A 15,000-nucleotide genomic window follows, 5' to 3' on the forward strand; every position below is an offset into this window, starting at 1 on the left:
TCCTTCAAGAGCTCATCATTAAAGTGCCAATATCTAGGACCACGCTGTACCCTATCGAAATCCAAAACTAGCACTATAGAATCATGATCTGAATGCCCGTAGGGCCTAATTTCCACAGAAGTAACAAACTGATCAAGGACCTTACTAACCAGGAAAAAATCGATGCGTGTCCGAACAAATGAGTCGCCAGAACCAACCTTCCCTGTCCATGTATAATCTCGCCCACATCTATGTCTCTCCCTCCACATGTCCCTTAGTCTTGCCTAGCATATATCGTTTTCAAAACACCCGTGGCAAATTGACGAGAATCTAAATCTCCCCCTTGCTTGTTCAAACGTATATCCACAACACAGTTAAAATCTCCGCCAACTATATTAGCATAAACACTCGATAAGAAACCCTCCAAATCCGTAAAGAAAATTCGCCTCTGGAGATCGGTCGAAGGCTTATAAGCAATTACAATATTAATCGTTTCATCATCTATATCCAGCAAAATATTCAAAATACGACCATCATTATCACTCTGAGTTTGCCTCACATTGTACTCCATGCGCTAACTAATCAAAACCACAACACCTCGAGATAAATTGGTTCCATGGCTAACAAAGACCTCACCGTCCCAATCACGCCTAATTTCCATTTCAAGCTCAGCAGTCCAGTTGGTCTCTTGTAAACAAATTATGTCGAAACGAGCTCTTCGAAATATGTTGAAAGCAGTCTGCGATCTATCAGAGGACTCCCTTGCATTTAAACTGACTTAAGTTGCCATCAGAACCAAAATGGAAAACCTGCATTGGGTGCGCTGTTAAGAAGCCGATTGTTTTTTAGCATTTCTTTTGTCCCTATTTTTCGCAATTTCAATGTTTGGAACAGGATGATATTTTGAGCGACGGCTTGGTGTCAGAGTCCGATTCCGTTGGACATGACTGTTTTCGACCATGTTCCTCTTGTATATCCATTTTCATTTCACTATTATCATCTCTAGTCGTTCTTACTTATTTTGGGATCAGCCTCAGTGACAGACAGCTTCAAATCATTAGTTTTCGGATCAGCCTCAGTAACCGACACCTTCTCATTAACTGAGGCAGACGCATCTTCTGTGGAAACTTCGTGAGATAGTTCCTTATCCTTTTGACTACAAACTTATGACATATGGCTTTTTTGGTTACAAATTCGACATTCAATCTGAGGGCAGCGTTTCCTTGTATGCATACATTTATTACAAACAGGCTGCTGATTGTTATGGATTATGCGGCACCACTCTCCACTGGTTTTAAGAGAGTACGGAATAGATTTCGCTGTTATAACCATCTTAACCAACCGATTACCATTTTCAATTCCCGAAAGATCGTGATGGGCCTTATACTTTAATCTAATAACATCACTCTTAATCTCACCGTATTGTGATAATGACTCCACGACGACCTCATCCAAAACATACGAACGAAGCCCCAAAATGCTGACATTAGTAAAACAACCATGCGGGGGATGAGCACCAACATGAACATCTTCAAAATCAATCCCTTCGTCAATAAGTACATCAGCTCCTTCCTTGGAATCCATCTCTACAAGATACTCGTTATTCCCCAGATATTGGAAAACAGTAATAGAAGAAGAAATATGTTCTTCAATCGAAGTCTTCAGTAAACCAACATTAATCTTGAATGAAGGGGTAGTTTCTAAAGAAACTGTGGTGCTGCGTCGGTGGGGAAGTAGTATACAAAAATTTGGTTTTATCAACGGAGTTGATAATGTAAATTGGCCACCGTACAGAGATTCTAAAAGCTGACGTTTCGAGCGTTAGCCCTTCGTCAGAGCGAGGGATTCGCTCTGACGAAGGGCTAACGCTCGAAACGTCAGCTTTTAGAATCTCTGTACGGTGGCCAATTTACATTATCAACTCCGTTGATAAAACCAACATTAATCTTGCACGGCAACTTAAAAGTGACGCTCAGACCTTTCCGGACTCTTTCAGTTGACGACCTTTCGACGACCACTTCGCTAAAAAAAACTGACAAAGACTAAACGAAAATGTCCTTAGAAACTAGCATTAAAAAACCCATGACCCTCAGGTTAAAAGTCTGATGCTCTACCGACTGAGCTAACCGGGCTCATATTCACTTCCTGGGAGAGACACAGGATCGTACCGTTTTAGCTGTCTTCTGAATTTTGTCCACCCTAATATATTATTTCCTTTTCTTCAGTAGACCATTTTTACCACAACGAAGAAAAACATGAAAGAAAAGAGTTAAAATTAGAAATGGAAATTTCTTCTGGGTAACCAGCATTAAAACTAAACAAAGATTGCCGATGATTTTATTTATTCGCCCGATATGGGACTTGAACCCATGACCCTCAGATTAAAAGTCTGATGCTCTGCCGACTGAGCTAACCGGGCTCATATCCACTTCCCAGGAGCCAGACACAGGATCGCACCGCTTTAGCTGTGTTTTAGCTATTTTAATAGCTGTTAGTTAGAAATGGACATTTCTTCCCCGTAACCAGCTCTTCTTCCCAGAAGAGACACAGGCTCCTACCGTTTTAGCTGTGTTTTGAATTTTTGTAGAAACAACTGGGATCTCGGAAAAAACCCGAGCCCCAGATGGGTATGGAGCCCCATAACTGCGCGATGCAGCTATGAGCTATGCTGTCAGTCATTTGACTCTGTAGCTGCATGATGCAGCTCGAGTTAATACCCACATTTCACCCTTGCTCGCCATAGAGTCTCCAGTAGCTCAGTGGTTGGAGCATCCGACTAGATCACGGAGGGTCGTGGGTTCGAGTCCCATCTGGGGCTCGGATTTTTTCCGAGATCCCAGTTGGTTCTACCATCATTTCATTTCTCATGTGTTTATAACATTTTCACATTCGTTTTCAATTTTGTCCAGCTTAATATATTATTTCCTTTTCTTCATTTTACCATTTTTACCATAACGAAGAAAACCATGAAAGAATACAGTAAAAATAGCTGTTAGTTAGAAATGGCAATTTCTTCTGCGTAACCAGCATTAAAACTAAACAAAGATTGCCGATGATTTTATTAATTCGCCCGATATGGGACTTGAACCCATGACCCTCAAATTAAAAGCTTGATGCTGTACCGACTGAGCTAACCGGGCTCACATTTGCTTCCCGTAGGAGACACAGGGTCCTACCGTTTTAGCTGTGTTTTGAATTTTGTCCAACTAAATACGTTTGCAAAAACGTAACCAATCCTTGAACTTGTAATTGTTTTATTTACTTTCGTTCAATAAACTATTTTTACCTCAACGAACAAAAACATGAGAGAAAAGAGTAAGAATAGCTGTTAGTTAGAAGTGGAAAGTTAACGGTTTAATCATTTTTAAAAAAGATTCGCCCGATATGGGACTTGAATCCATGACCCTCAGATTAAAAGTCTGATGCTCTACCGACTGAGCTAACCGGGCTCATACCTACTTCCCAGAAGAGGTCCTACCGTTTTAGCTGTGTTTTGAATTTTGTCAAACTAAATATATTATTGACTTTCTTTCAATAAACCATTTTTACCTCAACGAATAAAACATTAAAGAAAACGGTAAGAATAGCGGTTAGTTAGAAATGGAAACTTCCTTGGCGTTACCAGCATTAAAACTAAACAAAAATGTACGATTTAATAGAATCGCCCAATATGGGACTTGAACCCATGACCCTCAGATTAAAAGTCTGATGCTCTATCGACTGAGCTAACCGGGCTCACATCTACTTCCCAGAAGAGACACAGGATCCTACCGTTTTAGCTGTGTTTTGAATTTTGTCCAACTACTTATATCATTTACTGTTTTTCCGTAGACCATTTTTGAATGTTTTACTTGCAGAGGAGATAGCTTCCGGTGGCACACAATCACTGTCCAGCCTATGATGACTTGCTGACTTGTATATGGCACACCTCGCAACAGTAAGATCCCAGTTGATCAAAGACACAGCTCTTTCACTGACAGGACCACCCCTTGAAGGCACCTTTCCTTACATCTTAATAGCTGGAGAAAGCACCAACTTATTCTCTGAGATTTTCCGGATAAACTGATCTACATATCCCCAAAAGGTATTCACAGCTCTACATTCAAGCAATGACAAGCGATGACAATTGGGCGTGTCTAATATTCCCATCCTATTTAGAGAGAGGGCTGTAGGAAGCACCCGATGAGTAATCTTCCAATTGGTGTCCCCCTGTTTATTGCTTCCTAACGGTGAGTATAGGGTCTTCCACTGCTTGGAGGAGAAGACTGGCTCAGGTTGAAGAGAGGCTTTCCATCGATCTATTGCCGGAACAAATGGCTTTTTCCTATCATGTAATTGGCCATAAAAATGACGCGTCTTGCAAGATAAGATATCAGTCAGAGCTTGACCTGCGCCTGCAGTGCGGATCGCAAAACAGGGTTAGAGAGTGGGGGGTGGTCTTCTTAGCTCCGAGCATATCTGTTTCCTCCAATGCTGTTGGATCGCGGATAGGATCTTATTAAACGCTCGGGAAGTTCTGTCTCAAGTGCGACCATCATTCCCTATCTGGCCAGCCAAGATCTCTTGAATAGCTCTGACAGGTAAAAAACCAGGAACTACCTCGTAACAAATAATGCTTATCTTTAATTAATAACCCCTGCTGCAATCCAGTCCTTGAAAAATAGTAGCTCATCATGGCTCATGTTTAATCCAAGTGGACAAAATTTTCTTGTGAAAAGCTGGAATGTTACGGTCAATGCGTTGGAGAGGGTACTGAAGTACTAGGGATAGCTTGCCAAGTTTCATATCTGAGATACGAAAACAGTAGGCCGTAAAGTTCTTCCATTGGGCGTCCCCACCCGACAATAACCTTCTTAAAGTGTTCAACCTAAAGGCTTGGACCTTAGTTTCAAGGCGTGGAATGTTAAAACTCCCTTCCTTCAGAGAGAGAGCCAGTATGTCCCGATTGACGAGAGGATGCCGGTTGCTCCCAAAAAAACTGTACACTGATTGCTCTATTTGCGTGATAACCCAAGATGGAACAGACAGCGAGGTAACATTATACCACAAAGTTGATGTTAAGAAACTGTTGATAATCAAGGCCTTGCCTTTATAACTAAGATCTCTTTGACGCCAGGCTGCTATGATGTTATTGATTTTGGAAATCTTGGCATTCCAGTTTAAAAGAGAGCAGTCCACATTGCCAAAGAATTGACCAAGAATTTTCTTCCGGGATGTAGTCATTATACCAGGCAAAATCATACAGCTGATCAGTTCGATTAGAAAAATCACCGCTACACAAGCCCTTACATTTACTTTTATTGATTTTAGCCCCGGAGGCGAGTTCATACCGGTCGAAAACGCGAAAGGTTTCAGCAGTTGACTGCTCATCCGAGAGTAAGAGGGTCGTGTCATCAGCGAACTGGGATAGCTTAACTTCGTTTTCGGACCCAGGAGGTTTAACATCATGGATTCCTGGATTTGAGCAGTTAGAACATATAGAGGCATAGATAATGGACAGCCTTGCTTTAATCCTCTTTCCAAATGGACAAAGGCAGTTAGCCAGCCGTTAACCTTGACGGAACTTGACACAGAATTATATAGAACTTGGATCCACTGGATAAAGGACTGAAGGGCCAAAGCCAAAGCGCTTAAGGCACTCGAACAGGAAATCATGCGATACTCTGTCGAAGGCCTTCATCTGGTCAACACTTACAACAGTAAGTGGCACAGAGTTCATGTTGGCATACACAATTACATCGTGTAATAATCGAGCATTGTCATTGATTGTCCTCCCCCTAATGGAGGTAGTTTGGTCTGAGTGAATGATGAGTGACAACACCTCATGTAGCCTATTTGCAAGCGTTTTAGATAGAATCTTATAATTGGTCGTAGAAGAGTGATGGGTCTCCAGTTTTTCAGCTGAGTACGGTCACCCTTCTTGAATAATAAAGAAGTTACTTCCGCATTTTCAAAACACAACCTTCGTTATCTCTCCGAATTTGCTTCTCATGGTAATCCAGGCGCGAAGCAATCAGAATGGCTACACCTCGGGAAGAGTTCGTCCCACGGGCAAAAAAAGCATCACTCTTCCACTCACGTTTTATTTGCATGTCCAAGTCAACCGTCCACTGTGTTTCCTGCAGAAAAATAATGTCAAATCTGTTCCTCTTAAATAAAGAAAAAGCCAGTTTTCGTTTGTCCGAACAGCGAAGGCCATTGCAATTAATACTAGCCAGAATGGTCATTAATAGAATCAGGGAGAAAAAGAATAAATGCAAATTTTCCATGAACGAGACCTCGTTGGAAAATAAACATTATGGAAACCTATCGGTAGGGGCCTTTTTAGCAGCTGATGTAGAAGCATTTTTATCTCTTTGCTTACCAGCACCAAATTTGGAACAGGGTAGATTCTTGCCCGTCGATGCTGAGTTTTTCCGTCCGAATCAGAGCCCGAAATATGTCTTTTACATCCCCGAACCGCATGCTCCGTGACCATAGCCTCCGATGTTTCAACCGTGTCCTTAACCGTTCCATTGCTCTCTTGTTGCACAATTTTAGTTTCCAGGCGAGGGATAATAAAACGTCCTAAAACAGCCTTCACTGAGAGGGAGAGCTTCTGGGAGGGGGGTGGGTGGGGCTGGAGTCCTTTGTTGTGGTCCTGCCACAACAAAGTTTTTGGTCTTCTGTCTTCTCTTTTCGTCATGGGTTTTTCTCTCCTATTTGGTTTAATTGTGGCACTTTCTGTTATTTCTGTTAATATTAATGATTTGAGAGATGGGGAAAAGCGTCTTGGTTTTCTCCAGTGGTTGTCCCATCTCTCTCCTTCGGTAGTTTGTCTAGAGGAGACCTAAGCCGTCTCTGCTGATGATCTTGATTTTCACGTTTTAGTTTTCTGTGTGCTGGATCTTTTGGTAGTAACCATTTTCGTGGTGTGGTTGTTTTGTATCGTTCGGTTTTGAATTGTCGGTCTGTTGTTTGTGAGTTCGATGGTCGTTTCGTTTGGTTGAGTTTGGTTTTCGTGTTTCTGTTTTTCTTGTTGCTTCTGTCTATGCTCCTAATCGTAACCCTGATCACGCGACGAGTTTTTGGTTCGCTGTGTTGACTCTGTTGATCCTCTTTTTCTACTCTCATGTGCGGCAATTTCAACACGGCCTTTAACCGTGTGTTGGATCCCCGCGCGGTTCTTGTCCTTTCAAGAATATTTTTTTAAATGAAATTAATACCTTGAATTCCAACCAAAGCGAAGATTTCTAGAAACTAATAAACAAAATTCGAAAACGTGAGACGATTGACGAAAGTTCTTATATTCCACCAGAAGATTGGATACCCTTTATATGACGCAGAAGAAAACCCAAGAATCACACACAGTTGTCAATCCCTCAAACAATCTTGACGAAACGACTCCGTTGGATGAAATTTTAAATGGCCGATCACCGTGAAAGAAATTCATGATCAAATTTCTGAACTCAAAAATAAAAAAACACCTGGTACAAACACTCTTCTAAATAAAATGATCAAACACGGACGGTATCATCTCATGCCTTCTCTAGAAAGAATAATCAACCGGCACCTTCCCGTACTTTGCTCTCCCACTTTCCGTACCTTTATCTCCCGGCTCCCGCCCTTTTCAGTCCTGCTCCCGTCCAACTTCGTTCCCAGGGTCTCCATTGCCTTGTCGACAAAGAGAGCCTGGGAACAAGGTTGGCTCCAGTCCCCTACAAATTGGACGGTCTTAATTGTTTCAACTTGCAGTTCTGAATTGTCTTGTGTTCTGATAAATTCGCGTTTCCTGGGGTAGATCCTGGTTTTTACAAAAATGGGGTCCGATTAAAGGTGCCGCCGAAGGTGGCGCCCCTGTTGGCGACCACGGGGAAATTTTGGAATTTTTAGTCCTCGGAAACGCGATTTCCGGCATTCTGAGGCAAAGTCAGCGTGTTTTAATGTCTCATTTTTCAAAGTTTTAATTCCAGTATTTTTGCACTGAAATATAACAACACTGCGCAAAAAAGGTAGAAAGTTATGTACTTCGGATCAAATTTTCATTTATAAAACTATGATAAAAGAATACTGCAGTTGAACATTCTTCAATTTTGTGTTTCATCAAAGATGGGATCCACAAGAAGCATTATTCGGGGGTATGTTTCCGCAAAACGATGAACCATAGCATCGTCGTTGACGGGCTTTTCGTAGTGAACGTCTTTAGAGCCAAGCCCGGCAATCTTTTCGTTGCCATAGTGGTGCCCATATATCCTTTGACAAGCTTCAACGGTACTGTTTGCCGCGCCGGGCTCATTGTCGTCTTAAATGACGGCCTGGAGAAAAAAGAACTCCATTCACAAAGAACCAAAATATTCAAATACTCATTTGTTTGTTAATCAGAAAACGTTTTAGCTACATTCAACATCAGAGAATTACCTTCCTTATTTGATGCACTTGTATGTATTCATATTTTTACAAGTTTCAGTTTGACGTTAGGTGTGATCTGTTTTTCAGCCCAAGGGCGATTTTTGTTTGCTTGATTGCTCAGAAGACGCTGATGCAAGTCAGATATCATTGGGTTCTTGTTTTTTTTTAAAGCATTGTAATGCATTAACAAATGACAACAAGTAGCGTTTTGCATTCTCCCCCGCTTCCCGCCCTAGCTCTTAGAACTCCCGCATCCTGCCCTTTCCTCTCCCGCTTCCCGTAGCCCTCCCACCCCTATTCTCCGGCGCCCCTGTCCCCCTCCACTCCCAACTGATTGGAACATAGGTTTCATAAGACCAATATACAAAAAGAAAGATGACAAGAAATGCTCAGCCAATTACAGAAACCGATTAAATAAGTTTACTGAGCAACACAATATTTAAAATCCAGAACAGTTTGGGTTCAGACCAAACGCTAGAACCACGGATAGTTTATTTATTCTACCCCAACTAACCCATAAATACACGGTAGGACCCTGTGTCTCTTCCGGTGAGCAGATATGAGCCAGGTTAGCTCACTCGGTAGATTATCAGACTTTTTATCTGATGGTCACGGGTTTTAAGTCCCATATCGGACGTGTTGACTGTTTCGGATCTAACCGCAACGAATCGAAAGCACCAAAACCCCTTTGCTTCATTTTATACGACACAACCACTCATGTCTTTGAAATACACGTTGATTCAAACAAAATGTAACAAAACGAAATCTTAACACCTAAATGCATCACAATGTCTTCGAACGTCTTTTGTAGCCGAACAGATAATCAGGACTAACTCGGAAACAAAAATCAGTTAAATAAGAGTTCCATAAATGCTCTATTCTGGGTTAAGCCTAAAGCATCCCAGAACATAATCGTCATATCTAGATGGCACTTCCTAACTCTAAAAGGACGTAAGGAAGGAGTAGAATCAGTCTGCGCCAAAGTAGGATCTGCCTGTTTACACTCTGGTGGGTTAACCTTCTCGTATGGTCTGTTGCTCGTGTCTGCTGGTACTTTTAACGCTTGACTTTGCGGGTTAGCTGCCAGATCTCTGTCTCCAATGGCATCTGATGATTCAGTCTTGTGTTTAAGATCCTCACGCTCCAGATACCTTTAGACATGGGTTACATTTTGTCGGTACTGTACACAATCAGCCTCAACTAGAACACTGTTTCCATTTTTATGGACAACTGTAAAAGGTACTTGTTTGAATGGTGTTGACAACTTATTGTCTCTCTCCTGCTCTAGTAACATTTTGTCACCTTTTTAATGTCATTTTCGCATGAATTTCTTTTGCAATTCGCATACATCTTCCCTTTCTGCTTTCTCTCAATGTCGCGGTCTTTGACTTCATCTTCACAGATAAACTCCTGAAGCTGTGGTATCTTGGTTCTAATCTTCCGGCCAAATAACCATTCTACAGGACTAACTCCTGTTGTTGAATGCGATGTACTGCGATAAATCACCAAGAAATCATCCATCTGCGATCTCCAATCACCGCCCTCTGCTTGAGCAATACATACGCGTTTCAGAATAGTGCGGTTCTGCCTTTCAATTTCATCATTGGCCTGTGTTCATAAGGGTGTGGTTTGTCTATGTTCAATACCGTTTTTGTCAAGATACACTTTTACGTGATCACTGATAAACTGCGGTCCATTGTCTGTTCTTAAGGAACAAGGAAGGCCACGAGTGACAAAAACCTTGGACATTAGTGACACAATCTTCTCAACGGTTATTGACTTGGAAAATTTCATCTCAAAGAATCTGCTACAGGTAGTAGTCAACTACAACAAAAATGTAATAGCTAGAAGGCAGTGGGCCCAGCAGGTCAGCGGCTAGATGTTGCCAGCGGGCTGAAGAAAACTCTGTACGTGTCATGGGTTGTGAGACTAGCTGACAGCCATGGCAAGTCTTACATATTGTCTCTGTGTCCTTGTCAATTCCCGGCCACCACACTTTACTTCTCAATCGTTGTTTCATTGCCACGATACCAGGATGACCTTCGTGGTCTAGTACATGGCTCCAAAGTTCTTTTGGTACTACAATTCGAGTTCCACGAAGAACAAGCTTTCCAATAGCACACAATTCATCTCGCATAGGTAAGCACTCTTTAAATTCAATGTCATACCACCTCCCACTTAGGAGACATTCTCGTACAATTTGCATTTGTGGATAATTCTCTGAGGCGCTCTCAATTTCACGAGTTGTTAAAGCAACGGGGATGGACTCTTCGGCTACCCACGTCACTTACTCATCTGTCTGGTTTTTCTCTTTTGAATTTGAAATCTGCAATGTTCTCAGGACCTGAATCGTATTCGACTGAGAACTTTTAGGGTTGTATCCTTAGAAGCCACCTCTCAATCCTTGCACAAGTCTTAGATTTGGGAGAGAAGATACCTTCTAGGGGCTTCTGATCAGACATCAGCTCAAATTCAGCTCCATATAAATAAGCATGAAATCTCTCACACGCCCACACAATGACTAACGCCTCTTTCTCAGTTTGTGAGTAACGGCGTTCTGTATCGGACAAACTGCGGCTTGCAGAGTTAATAACTCGTAGCTCTTCTTCTTGCGGTTCGACCAAAACAGCTCCTAATCCTACGGGACTTGCATCAGCAATTAATTTAGTTTGTGCATTCTTATCAAAACAACCAAGTGTCTCAGCACTGGCAAGTTGCGTCTTTAACTCATCGAACGATTGTTGCTGTTCGTGATCCCACACAATTGGTTCCCCATTCTTTGTAAGTTGGCGTAAGGGTTCTGATACTGTTGACAGGTCGGGGATAAAGTGCGCTGTAAAACTAACAAGACCTAGGAAGCATTCTTCGGCTCACAGGCGGGGCCTCAACAACAGCTTTAACTTTAACATCTGCAGGACCAATTCCACGTGCTGACAGCACATGAACCATAAGCTCCAGATGCGACATCTTAAATTGACACTTGTCGTGGTTTCGTGTCAAACCCTTGCTGCTTAGCGCTCTGACTTCATTCTCAAATCTCTGATCATGTTCCTCTTCCGTGGCAGTATGGGCTATCACACCATCAAGAATATTGCGAACACCCTCACAGTCTTGTAGGACTTTACGTATGACTTTCTGATACATCTCTGGCGCACAGCTTATACCGAACATAAGCCGTTTGTATCGGTTCAGGCCATCATGGGTACCAAATGTGGTGACATCTCTCGACTTTGGGGCCAACTCAATCTGATGGTAACCTTAGCTTAATTAGATCTAGCTTATTGAAAAACTTGCTTCGATTTGAATCTTTGAGACTTCATCAATGGTAGGTATCGGATACCGTTCTCGTTTCACTGCCATGTCGACCTTCCCCATATCCACACAAAAGCGGATGTCATCCGTTGGCTTTGGAACAACTATTGCTGGTTAAACCCATGAACTCGGTCCACTGACTTTCTCAATAATGTCAAGTTCAACAAGTTCCTTCAATTTTTTAGTTAATTTATCCCGGAGATGATAGGGAACGCGTCTTATTGGCTGTGCTACAGGTTGTATCTCAGCATTAATAGGAATCTTTAACTGAAAATCCCTCAGTTTTCCAATGCCTTCACAAGGAGCAAGGGTGGCACAGTTGGTTAGTGCGCGGCCTTGGTGCAAGAGGTCCCGAGTTCGATCCCCGGATCTCACATCCTTGTTTCGACTTCTTTCCTTTCAGTGTAGCCTAAGTAGCTTTAAATACCCTTAAAACGGAGCACTGATGGAAAGAGGGGGGTAAGATGTGCACACTGTCGGCTTCCTGGGAGAATACTCTCTAGAGAGTAAAGGAACTTCCGACGTTAAATACGGTGTACCCTTACCTAACATCCTGGACACTTGTCTATAATATTGGGTTCCCTGTTTCCCCCTTAAATAGATAACTGTAGTGAATTAATTTGAGGTTCCAGCTTCAACACACCTAGAGAAATAGCTGTCTCCCGGCCCAGAAGGGCCTGTCCCTCACTCTCTATAATAACAAATTCAACCTCATTTAACACTATTTCCAACTAACACATCTGCAGTAAAAGTGCCTGCAACTCGCAATAGCTGCTTACTACCATGCGACTACAATTTCGGCACTTACCAAAAGTTAATAGAAAAACAAGAAACAAAAATAGCCAACAAATCCTTCAGAATATTGGATATGGCCTGAGAGTAACGCCATAAACCACTTTAATGATATTCAAAAAAGGAGCATAGCTACAGCATGGGTAAATAAACTAAAGCTACCAGGGTACCCCCGTAGGGGGAAAAGGGGGACAGGCAGTCTGAGACGGGCCGAACACAACTCACGTCCCCCGCCCGGACTCTAAATAAATTACCCAAAAATTACAAAGTCAGCAGAAGCGAAAATCTAATTCTGATTACACAATCGCCAGCGAATACTGGAAATATCATATATATATAAGTATATAACTAACTGCTGTTACAGTACTGTTTCGGCTTTCTGGGCCTCATAAGTGCAGTGCTGATGTCTGGGATGGAGGTTAAGCTAAGAAAGCCACTCAAATGTCCCACACATGTAGTACATCTAAACTATGCCAGAGTGCTCAAACTAGCGAGCTATATTTAACAATTATCCTGCGAAATCAACCGGAATATCGCCTGATACGTAAGCCGAGTTGGCTAAAATCAGGAGATATTCCGCAAGATTGAGCAGGATAATTGTCTTATTATTTAACACGTTGATTACAAAGCACAATTTTCCACGTTTATTGAAAACAAAACGGCTGGAAAAACTATCATTTTTCTCCGCGACACAAAATTATGTAGATCGCAGGATATCTGTTGAGTAAGCACGACGAATATTGAGCGCGCTGTGACCATATTTGGACATTGTCACAATGTGTTGAATAATAGGCATAGATATAGATATAAACGAATATCAGAAACAACTAAATTGAAAGAACCGTAGATACTACTAAACGCTCTCTAAGACCATGCTTAATGCACCTAAGCTTACTGGATTCGCAGCTCCAACCAGCATGAATATCTAACAAATCACCGGCTATTTTCCTACAAGCCGGATTGGACGCCGCACCAGACTTTATACTGTGCGTGTCGTACTTAGAAACATCCTGAACAAATGGCTTAATATGCTTCTTAAATTCCTCCCTTAAAGTGGAAATAGAAACGCCCAAACTAGAATGAAAATGCTCCTTAGACTTGGTTTTACAATTTTACGAACTAATGGGAACGCAGAGGAAGACTGCGGCAAAAGCTTAACCAACCGCTCGGTTACACCCACAGGACAAGTAACCTTGCCAGATCTAGCGAGAAAAGCAGTGTGGCCTTCCCTATGCTCATCGTTTTTGCGCTGAGGCACGTAAACTGACATATGATCACTAAATATAGAGACTTCATGAGGTGCCGTATCCCTAATCTCGTCAATGCGAAAAAAGCCATCTAAACCAACTAAAAGAGCGAACAAAAAATGGAGATCGGAAAGCGAAGAGCTAGAGGCAAAATCCGCAGCAATCGCCTTTACAGTGCTAACCGACAGAGGCTCCTTAAGCTGAACTTGGCGCGCAAGCCTTCTTTTGGCGTCTTATAAAGCAAACCTTATCAACAGACGGCTAACAGGGCAAGCCTCGATACCAGCCATTGCGTGGCCCCACTTAAAAGCATAAACGACAGGTTCTATAGAAGATGCACCGGTGTTATTCTCAGACGAACGCTTAGCTAATTCGGAGATAAACAATGCAGTATGCAAAGGTTCTCCCGGAATAAACGAAACACCAATCATCGACAGAGCCCACTTTTGCCACCGCAACCAGCCAAGGGCCGGTCGCTCAAAGCTTGGTTAGCGCTAACCGTTGATTAAGAGGTATCAAAACCTATATGTTTCCATGGTATTTAACGATGGTTAGCGCTAAACATACTTCGAGCAACCCGGGCCTGATTTGTTTTGTATTTCAGCACCGTGGACGGACCCTTAGTATCTAGTTGCAGATCAATGATGCCTGGAACTCAGGACATCTGAAAGAGAAGAAAATATCGTGAAATCAAACAACTACTGCGCAAGTGACCAAAAATACCGATGCAGTCACAAACCACGACGAGACCAAATTAACTCGAAGCACACCAAATAAGGCTCAAACTATGCCAATTCGGACTCAAAATATGCCAAATCAGGCTTGAAAAACTATCCGTAAGAGTACCCACAATTCATCCAAAATCTACACGCAAAGCCAACATTCTGAATTTTGGGCAAACGCGCAAAACGGACGAGTGGGAGTCATAGATCTGCATCTGGCCTAGGCCTTCCAAAATGAGATCGTTTATGGCGGGAAGCACAAAAACCTCCAAGGTCCATCACACAAAAGAGGCCAAAAGGAGACCGACGGCCATTCAGGAATAATCAAAGTCACAAGACCGGAACAAGCCGTGCGAACTCGAGCGGCGTTCAAGACGAGACCCACCGGAGAGAAAACCCAGTTATTCTCCATACTCCAATCCTGGACCAAGTCATCAACACCGGCGCAACCAGGAGAAGCAAACTTGGACTTGAAACGCGGAAGCTGAGTGTTACAATAAGAGTCAAAACGGTCGATCGTGTGGGAATCCCATTTGGCATCAACCAGTCGAAACACGGAG

General features: G+C 42.5%; 4 non-coding genes and 1 pseudogene across 4 annotated transcripts; all 5 read right to left on the minus strand.

Moving 5' to 3' along the window:
- Positions 1-2,325: 2,325 nt before the first annotated feature.
- Trnak-uuu (transfer RNA lysine (anticodon UUU)) lies at positions 2,326-2,398 on the minus strand. Its single transcript has one exon. It is a non-coding gene; the product is annotated as a tRNA-Lys (tRNA).
- Positions 2,399-3,046: 648 nt separating this feature from the next.
- On the minus strand, positions 3,047-3,119 carry Trnak-uuu (transfer RNA lysine (anticodon UUU)). Its single transcript has one exon. It is a non-coding gene; the product is annotated as a tRNA-Lys (tRNA).
- A 236-nt stretch (positions 3,120-3,355) lies between these two features.
- On the minus strand, positions 3,356-3,428 carry Trnak-uuu (transfer RNA lysine (anticodon UUU)). The gene has a single exon. It is a non-coding gene; the product is annotated as a tRNA-Lys (tRNA).
- A 213-nt stretch (positions 3,429-3,641) lies between these two features.
- On the minus strand, positions 3,642-3,714 carry Trnak-uuu (transfer RNA lysine (anticodon UUU)). The gene has a single exon. It is a non-coding gene; the product is annotated as a tRNA-Lys (tRNA).
- Positions 3,715-13,298: 9,584 nt separating this feature from the next.
- On the minus strand, positions 13,299-14,008 carry LOC138045958 (uncharacterized; annotated as a pseudogene).
- Positions 14,009-15,000: the final 992 nt, after the last annotated feature.

This window comes from Montipora capricornis, chromosome 4, assembly GCF_036669925.1.
Source record: "Montipora capricornis isolate CH-2021 chromosome 4, ASM3666992v2, whole genome shotgun sequence".
NCBI lineage: Eukaryota > Metazoa > Cnidaria > Anthozoa > Scleractinia > Acroporidae > Montipora > Montipora capricornis.